This window comes from Periophthalmus magnuspinnatus, chromosome 7 (assembly GCF_009829125.3).
Source record: "Periophthalmus magnuspinnatus isolate fPerMag1 chromosome 7, fPerMag1.2.pri, whole genome shotgun sequence".
Taxonomy (NCBI): Eukaryota; Metazoa; Chordata; class Actinopteri; order Gobiiformes; family Gobiidae; genus Periophthalmus; species Periophthalmus magnuspinnatus.
The window spans coordinates 24,121,401-24,131,667 of NC_047132.1; positions in this window are offsets into that span (position 1 = coordinate 24,121,401).

Below are 10,267 nucleotides of genomic sequence, written 5' to 3' on the forward strand. Positions count from 1 at the left end.
GCAGCTTTTGTGTTTTTATTTAATGAGTTCTTCAGGACAGACATGACAGTGCGTGAATGGGAGTCTTCTATTGCATGTACTTATGTTGGTTCACATGAGTGGTGCAGGTTTGTGTGATGTTGAGTGATAAGAGGGAGCACCTGCACACACCTGCCCAGCTGTCCATAAAGAACTTAAGTTCTTAAGCCTCGGTACTATGACAAAACAAATGGACAAATACATCTATGAACTACTAGTACTATTAAATAGTACTGTAAAATTATAGTATATTTTGATATTGTTTAAAATGGTAAAGCACAAATGCCCTGATAGGTAATTGATGAGATTAACCAACAAAGTTTCTCACTTTTCAGATACATAAAAATATAAAACCATTTTTGAAGTAGTTTATTATTTAAAACCTTGAGGAAAGAAGTAAACTCAATAACACTTCAATAAAACTTTAATTTGAGGAATAGTTGGGAACAATAATAATACTAGTAGTTGCTGATGAACCTTTTGATGGTTGTTAATTAAATAAAATAAAATACAGTAAACACCAGTAAACCAGTAAACACAATTTACAATTATCTCGTAGAAACTTGTTGAGGAAGTCCTAGCTAATGCGCATATGGCAACAATATGTTCACAATCCTGGACCACTGCCCTACTGACCTCCACACAGACGCCAGCATGTCTTGAGGTAACAGTGCATTTCCTTCAATAGCTCCAAGTGCCAAGAGGTGTTGGAGGGGGGACTGCTGTGGAGTCACTCAAAAGACCCAGGATCAAATTTCATGACTTGACTTGTCCATGGTAAACAGCAATGCGAGTGGGGGCACTCTCGCCCACACCACACATGATGTCATTGTCAGTAGGTTTTTAGATGTTGAGCTAAGGATAAATCAATCAGTTTTGTTGGGGTGTGTCAGTGTCTTGACCACCATATGAACATCAAAGTTTAAAGTTAGTTTTTCTTGTAGCTTTGTGTATCCTATATTTTTTTTCTTCTTTTTTTATTACAAAGGGTATTTATATTATATTATATTGTTTTTCGTGTTAAGGACATTTGGACTTTGAGCTCAGGCATCGGACTGGCATATAAGATTAAATGGCCCATATTACAATATTTTCTGATCTATATATGTTGTTGCCTTATGAAAAACATACCTGGAGTTGTGTTTTGTTTCATTCACACATGTTTAAGACACACACACACACACACACACGCACCCCCTCCCCCTCACACACACACACACCCACACACCCACACACACACACCGTGCATATTTAAGCTGAGTACTACCCTCAAATGTAAAATACTCTCTTCCACATTGTGATGTCATGTGGTAATACAGGAAGTGCTCTACTGTGTTTTTAAACTCTATACACCTTCACTAGAATTATTTGGATAGTGTGACCCCTGGAATAGCCAATCTCTACTGAACTAAAGGTAAAAGGCAGCTGTTAAGTTGAAAACTACCACTTCATGATATCACAAGGTGGAACAGAGCATTTTGAGTTTTGGAATAATAATAAAGGGTTACTCAAACGTGTGAATGAAACAAAACAAAACTCCAGGTATGTTTTTGAGGAGGTAACAACGTTGTAACACAGGTTAAAGCTCACAAGAGTCAATTTTGTGTAATATAGGACCTTTAAGCACATAATTTTTTCTCACCACAAATAACAGTGTCATCTTTGCTCTGGCCATTTTGAAATTTAAGTCTGATGTGTACCTTAAGGGGACATTTTTAGGTTGGCAGCGCGTGGGAGGGCAATCTATCACTACGTTGCTTGAAGGCAATGAGATCACTGGTCCTGTCACCTGTCTATTGCACCATGTGATATCAGTTTTGGTCTCCTCAAAGTGTTTTAATGTTCACTGCGTCACGCATCTAGCCCCTGACTAATGGGACATTCCAGAGCCATTAGTGACAGACATACAATACTGAAGTCTACAGGGACAGACTGCATGATAACCTTGAGTCAAAACAGTAATTAGATTTTATAATAATTGGTTGAAGTTAGTGGTCTAGAGTTAGTTGCATAGCCTTGATTTATTCTAGGTTTTGTTCATGTTTGTTCCTATATCCTAAGTTTTTGTGGTTTAATTGTTGTTGGTAATGTCCTGGCAAGTTAAGTCCCTACCCAGTTCATGATAAAACATCAGCAATATATCTTAAATTGTAGAGTGGGTCATTCTCTTTGAAATGATTAGAAAGAAGGTGATTACAACTGATAGATCCTGTCCGGCTGAACAAGTTGGGTAAAATATCAAACTGATTTAGATTCAGATTAGATTTGCAATTTATGTTTTAATAGTACTCAAAACACACATTTTAAGCATTTCCAGGAGCAAACAAACTTAAAAAAAAAAAATTTCAAATACAGGAATGCATTTCAGAAGGTATAAAAGCAATGAACTGTTTTTATAGACATAATAAGACAGGATATGTTGTTGGTTGCCATAGAAATCAATTAACTTCAATAAAGCAATTATCTAATGTTGAGTATTCAATTTTGATATAGCACAAATAAACTACAAATAAACTGGATGCAGACTCCAGGAAGGGGCCATCACCGGCTCACTTCAGCTCCCCTCCTGTCCCATCTCAATGTATGTGTGACAGAAACATGCCTCTGTCCCACAGGGTCACAGGGAAGAGCACACATCATAAAAGGACAATTAAACAGATAGGACTTTGTGTGATTCTTCCCAGACTGGACCTGTCACATTAAAAAGATGAAATTTAAAATAACTCACTGATAGGGGTATCAAATTTTTCATTAACATACATTTATTTTGCAAATGTTGTACTGTGAAAATGTCCTTAGACCTTCACAAAAAACGATCCAACCATCTAAATATACATACTATATTTAATATAATCTAATGGCAAATAAGAAGTCTTTTACGGTTGTCTGCAGTCCCAGTGTGGCCCTCTTTTACCCCATGACCTGCAGTTATCTCCCCTCCCTCTTATTTACTGCAGGTATTCTGGTATTTGCCCTAGAGGTGCTGCGAGTCGTGTTGAGAGGCGTAAGGTGCACTTTTGTTTCTCTTGTCAGGACCTGTGTGGACCCAATGAGGGCCAGCAAAGGACTGGGACACTTCCATTGTCCAGACACATTCCTGGTAGTGAGGGATATGGGGTAAAAGGGGTGTGCTCTGGTCTAAAAGGTTTTACTAGTGCTGCTAGGATTTTACCATTAATTTCCAGCCCCACTACTCACCTTATATCTATTTGAAGCACATATAAACAGGATGGACAAAGGGAGTGAAATGGATAAACTGGATAAATGTTGGCTCTTATATACTTCTGCTGTTAGACGTTAGAGATGCAGAGAATGATTTGTTTGTGAAGACGATGGAGCTGAGTAAGAGTGTAATGGTCTGAGAGGTTAAATGTTGTATTTTATGTTATATCGAGAATAATGTTTCCACTAAATTTAGCTATCTCAAAGACAATATAGATCTAAAATATATACATGCAAGTTAACTTTTCAGGGAGGTTTAGATAAGTTAACTACAGGTTGCAGTTTGAACCTTCCTCTTGGCCTTCCTTCCACTTGGTCCTACTTTAGACCTATTCAGTCCCTTTATGTTTTTATACCAGGGCTATTTGAGTGATTGTAATTTGCAAATCATAAACATGATTATAACTAGCACTAAATATTCTGTGTGATCACCCTGTAGACCACTGCAAACATGTTCTGAAACGCATGGGATTCTTGTATTAGTTTAGCACTTCATATTCCAGTCGTCTACTTCTCCAAAATTGTGATCCTTCTTTATATATTAAATTGGATAACATATTCTAAGGTAGTAGATGGTTTGAAAACATAATTGCACAGCTTTGTTGCTTGCAATCTGACAAAACACTGTTATGGCACACATATTGCCTCCGCCCTCCTCCTTCTGCCTTATTCCGTCCTGTCTCTGAGGAGCCGTGGGGCTGCCCAATGCACCTGCCTGAAACCTATACCCCAAGGCCAGACGCTTATCTCCCCCATCTCGAGGTTTTACAGAAACAGTGCATGTGCCACACACGCTGGTGTCCACTTACATTCTTTAAAAGAGAGGCACTGAAGGGTATAAGCTTTGTACCCTGTCTTTAAATCAGGAAGAAGCTTTACACCGATTGAGCACAATTCTGTACATGACTGACATTGCAATTTAAATGGATGGCATGTGTAAAAAAGTATTCAGTCTAAATAGATAGAGGCCACGTTCATCATATAAGTTTTACTGAAAGCAGGAAAACTGTAGAATGCTGGAAAAGCTGTGGTGAGATGGTTGGGAAAAAATGAACATAATTTCGACTACAAGCAAAATAGAAGTTGCAAAGTTAGCAAGAGGTTTTTTCACTCGTGCGATGCTTTCTTTGGCATCATTTGAGTCATCCCTTCTTTGCGGTGGCCTGCAGGTTCACAGATTGCCTGAGAGGATCACTGCTCTAATGTTGCATGTTAGGACACATGGTCGGGCTCCTATGTGAAATCAGAGCCCATTGTGCAAGCTGGGACAGGTGTGTCACCAGCTGACCACACCCCCAGGCCACACTGCACCTCCTGTCCCTCACACCTGTCCCCTCAGCCTGTATACACTCTGAGGATGGCAGGTTGCTGGGCTGTGACGAAGCATGGGGAGGGGGGCTCTTAGGTATCCATACTTGAGTGTTCACAGATGTCCCACTGAAACCAGAACTGGAAGCCACCTCCAGGTCCCTTTCTGTCTTGTAGTTTGCACAGCTTGTAGCATTACGTTTCTGTGTGGCGACAGATGGCATAGCATCAAAACATACCTTTCCAGGACACTATCTCAATTTCTTGTAGTAATACTTATAATTAGTGAATGGGTAAACTGGTAACAAAGATTTTAATTGTAATAGTTAAGCGGTCTCTTTATAACATTATGGAAACATACTGCTCCCATATTTAAATTTCATTAGAGACAGGCCTCCTGCTGGTGCCCAGAGTCAGGACTAAACATGGGAAATCAACGTTTCAGTTTTATGCAGTTAAAACCTGGAACAGTCTTCCTGAAGATGTGAGACAGGCCTCTACTTTGACAATGTTTAAATCCAAGTTCAAAACAGTTCTGTTTAGCTGTGCATATGAGGGGAAGGTTTTTATTCTGCACTCATCTCTTTTAATGTTAATTTTATGATGATTATTTGTGATTATTTATGTTTTGAATTGACTGTACAGTGATTTTAATGTCTTTCTTATTCTGTAAGGCACTTTGCATTTCTTTGTCAAAATTATACAAATAAACTTGCCTGGCCTATATGTCACCTTGCACAGGTAAAAATTATAATAGAACATCATACATTTGTCTTATATTGAGGTTTTTTAAAAATCAAAAGAGTTTAACCTCATCTGTTCACAGTGCAATAATAAAGTAAATCAATTTAAATGTAAAAATGTGAATAATGAATTAATGTAATGCAAAAAATCCCATACAATTTGGCTTACTTCCTTTTGTTGCCAATTCACCCCTAATACGAGATAGCAGAAAAAGCCCAATCAGTGAATTTACATCTAAGTGATTACATGGAGGTTCCTTTGAATGCTGTGCGTGTGTCTTTGTAAACGACGACACACAGACACAGAAGGCGAGGAAGAGAGGGAGGTCAGAGAAGCCTGAAGGCCATTGTAAATTCCTCGCTGGCTCAAACCAAAGACATTCTTCTCTGCTGTTTTTCTTTCTAATCTCTATGCTCAGATTACCAGCTAGAGGGCCCGGGCCAGATGAGAGGAGATCAGGGTGGCATGCATTTGTGCACAAGTGCCAAAACAGTGCCACTTACAAACACACGGTCTGCCACCTCTACTGAACAGCAGGAGCAGGTATTTTTACTCACGTCGTTCTATATGTAGAAACCCAGTATTCAATAAAAAAGAAGGAAAATAATAAAGGTGGGAGGAAATATTTAGAGGTATACAAACTGTATTATCTTTATTTATACAGGGAGATCCAATGAGAGCACTTAGACTCTCATTTCAATGGCGTCCTGTTCAAAATACAGATAAATTACAAACAAAAAACAAACAAAACAAATACGTAAAAAGTCAATTTAAAACATTAGGTGCAGGCATGAGTATAAAATGTTTTACTGCTAGATTATTAAATTGTGTTTATGGCAAGTATGCATTTGAAATATATTCCATTTTTGTGATGCAAAACAGCCAAAAGCCCTTTTTCCCATCTCAGTTCCAATACGGCTAGTCCCAGTCATGTGATCTTGGATATGAAGTATATTGTCCATTATTAAAACTACTCAAATTATAGCAAGAAGTGATCATTAAAAGATCAATCAAGAGCGAACATACTGTCAGAATATGTTGACAAAAAATAAATAAATAAATAAATAAAAATATATGGAGATGTCTATAACGTGTGGGCCTAGACAATATCGAAGTCACATTCACTTTCATGAAAAAAAGAGAAATAACCAGGAATAAACCTGAGTAAACAAGGATGTAGTATTTAAAACATCAATTAGGAATCCCACAAATGAAGCTCTGCGACACACTGAAAGCATTAGCTAAAGTCTGTTTTTGAAAGACAGAGAAAATAGTTCCCTGTGGAGAGAGAATTCCCACACGACCGGCCCACTACCACACAAACAAACAAACAAACTTCTACTGGGATCCACCTTAAACATTTCCAGATGTTCGGATCTGAATAAACAAAAGTAAGTAAACATCACACATTAAACCTTTTGGATGACATTAAAATCATACTTATGGTTCTGGTGTGAAGTTCACAAGTGTAAGCAATTGACAGTTCACGCCACCCATAATTAATTGAGCTCATTTGAAAACCCCAAAAACATTCTGAATAACAAAAACACAAAATAAATAACTATTAATAAACCCTTATTTTACCTTTATTGCTGGGTTTCCACACAACATTCTATAGATCAATAATATTTAATACAGATGGAGCTGAAATGAATATTGTTAAAATGCAGAGTTATCTTGTAATATAGTGAATTCTTGCCCCTAGTCACAAATAGAAATCATCAGGGGGAAAATTTGTGAGTGTATCTTTTGGATATTTCACAGCAAAGTACAATGAAATCAATAGGGAAAATGTTCTCTTATTTAGAATGAAAACTACCAATTTGTTCTTTACATTTACACTTTCTGTCCTGCACTTATCATTATGCATGGTTAACAAAAGCAACAAATCAATACACTTCTTAGATCTCTAACAGCTGGGTAAATGGCATGGGACAGTCAGGGGGCTGCTGGCTCACTGTTGACCTGCTCTGAGGTGCTCCACTGGGGGTACAGGGGACCATCAGCCAGCCAGTCCCATCTGGAACTGTCACAGAGATGCTAATCAAATTAGTGGGTGTTAATGTTGTCACTTCTTTAGTGCTTGTAGTGGTTGTAGGAGCCTTCTTCAGATTTGACTGCGTTTTTTACAGGTTACAACTTCATTAAGAACTAGCTATTAATTAAGTTTTGTGATATTTAAAGGGCCTATATTATGCAACATTGTCTCTTGCGAGCTTTTAGCCATGTTAGAACGTTGTTCCATCAAAAATATACCTAGAGTTGTGTTTTGTTTCAGCTCAAAATGCTCAAAATGCTCTGTTCCACTTTGTGATGTCATGAAGTGGTGGTTTTCAAGTTAACATTTACCTTTTACCATTAGTTCAGTAGAGATTGGCAATACCATAGCTGAAATCATCCAAATGATACTAGTGAAGGTGTATGGAGTTTGAAAACATAACGGAGCACTTCCTGTATTACCACGTTACATCGCAAAGTGTTTTCTGTTTGAGAGAAGAACTCATAAATGTGCAGGGTTTGTGTGTTAAACATGTGAATGAAACAAAACACAGTATATTCATGTGAACAAGTCAGGAAAAAGACAGACATACATATTTCATTTTATGTATACTAGCATTTTTTGTCAGTATTCTGGCATATTTCAGAAGATCAGAATGAGATGGTGACAAGAAAAGATTTTTACAGCTGACTTAATTATGTTGAGTTTTAAACAGTGGTGGAAGAAGTATTCAATTGTGTTACTTATGTAAAAGAGCAGATACCGGAGTAGTAAAAAAAAAAAAAAAACTTAAATAAAAGTAAAAGTATCACATAAAATATCTACTTAAGTAAAAATATTAAAGCACCTGTGTAAAAACGCACATAAAGAGCAAAAAGTAGATGTATTTTGTTCAGATTTTGAGGTCTAATAACGCTTCAAATGTATTAATTTTGATAAAGATTTGTGCTGAATTGATCATTTTTTCCAGCTGTTTTCATCTGCACATTTTTGTTTGCTCAAATTATGAATGTGTTAAAAATAAACCCCTCAGCGTTTTCATTAGATCTCTGTACTTTACTACTTTTACTTTATGTTCCACCACTGGTTATAAATATTCTGAGCAAATGCAACCAACACAGAATACAAATCTGGCAATAGTCTATTAGAAGTAACATCTTAAGTGAAGGGAAAGTGGGAAATAATGAGAGTTGGGACAAAGAGGGGCAGGCTGAGCAGATAAAGGCTACTAAGTAATTGCAACTGCACCGTCTTCACACAACTCATCCATTTAGCTAAGCTCCCCACAGCAGGACTCCCAACACTAGAACAGGTGTGAGCAAGAGAAGAAAGAGCGAAAGGCAAGGAATGATTAAGAGAAAAAAAAAAAAAAAAAAGGAAAAAGACTCGGAGCACCTGTTTTTTGGACTGCCATGCCTTCAGAGTGCGGGCTTAGGCTTGCACTGCTCCACCCAAACAACACATTCAGGGCTAAATGCCTGCTTAACTACACAGGACGGGGAGGTGGGGTCAACTATCAGTATACTTTGACAAGAGATAAGCAGGATTTCAGGGGACAGGAGAAGGTAATTTCACCCTTATTAATACATCTACAAGTTCAATGCATATGTTATATTTGTAAAACATATCAATCGTTAAGCATTTGTAACATCAGCTCCATATGTAGTTATACTGAATGCAAATGTTTAACTGCACTGTACTGTCCATTGCACTTAAAACATACTCCTACCAAAGATCTGTATAAGAAAATATAGTATTGAATTATGCAAATCAAATTGGTCCCGCTGATGGGGTTTTAGGCAGGTGCTTGACCACATACAACAGTACATCAGCATTCCTACAGAGCTAATTGACCTCCCAGTGGCAGTAGTGTGTCTGGGGTGTGTGCGGGTGGGCGGGGGGCATCAAAGTGGTAGGATCAGCGCAGATTCACCCAGCAGTCCTGCCGTGGGGGTCTGGAGCCGTGGCGTCTCACCCCCTAATGAGAGGCCATGACACGGAGACATCCACACACGGTTTGACCCCAAGAGGACCAGCTGGAAAAGAGAGTCTCACATGCCTTTCCCTTCTACCCCCCACCCCTCCCTCCAACTATCAGGAAATGGAAGGATCTCTCTCAAATATAATGGATCCACTAGCTGTGATAACAATAATGCTTTACGCTACACATTCATACTAGGCAATGCAGGTGAAGTGTCTTGCCTAAGGACACAACAAGGAGAACTTAGGTGACCACTGCTCTAATCACCGAATCACTGTCTCCCTAAATTTAATAAGATTTTAGGTCTTTGGAGGATTTTTTTAATGGGAATGGTTAAAAGTCTGAAGTGTTTATGTGCAGAAATTAACAGTGATCATTTCACAAAATAAAACTGTATAAAAATCATAATCGCCCAGCCCTAATCTGAAAAATAGCACTTCATCTGCAGATCCCATTGTGACAAACTGCAGTTGTGGCCCTCAGTCTGTGCGACACTCACACCCTCCTCAAACCCCCTCCCAATTGTACCTCTGTCACTCCCCTCCCTAAACTCCACACATTCCAGGGACCGGGATAGCTCACAGTCATCACCAGATTGGTTTTTGTCTCCACTCCCAAATATACCTTAATCCAGAGGAGGGACACAAACGGACCGGGACAGACAAAAAGAATGTACAATAACACAAACAAACAAGGGTATTAATCTATGACCCCTGTGAGAGATGCTGTCATAATGTTTGACCCTGTGAGCCGGTTCGTTGTTTTGTTGGTGATATAAAGAGCACAGAGAACATTACAAAATTATTCCTAAAATTAATAAGCAGCCACCGTAAATCACATTACATGATTAAATGTAAAACAAATTACTGCACTATTGAAATGTGTAATCAAAAGCCTATTTGAATCTCCTGTGATAAATACAAAAAAAATATTATAAATAAAAATAAAAATGTAAAAAGAAATTTAAAAATACAAATTTAAAAATAATAAAAATA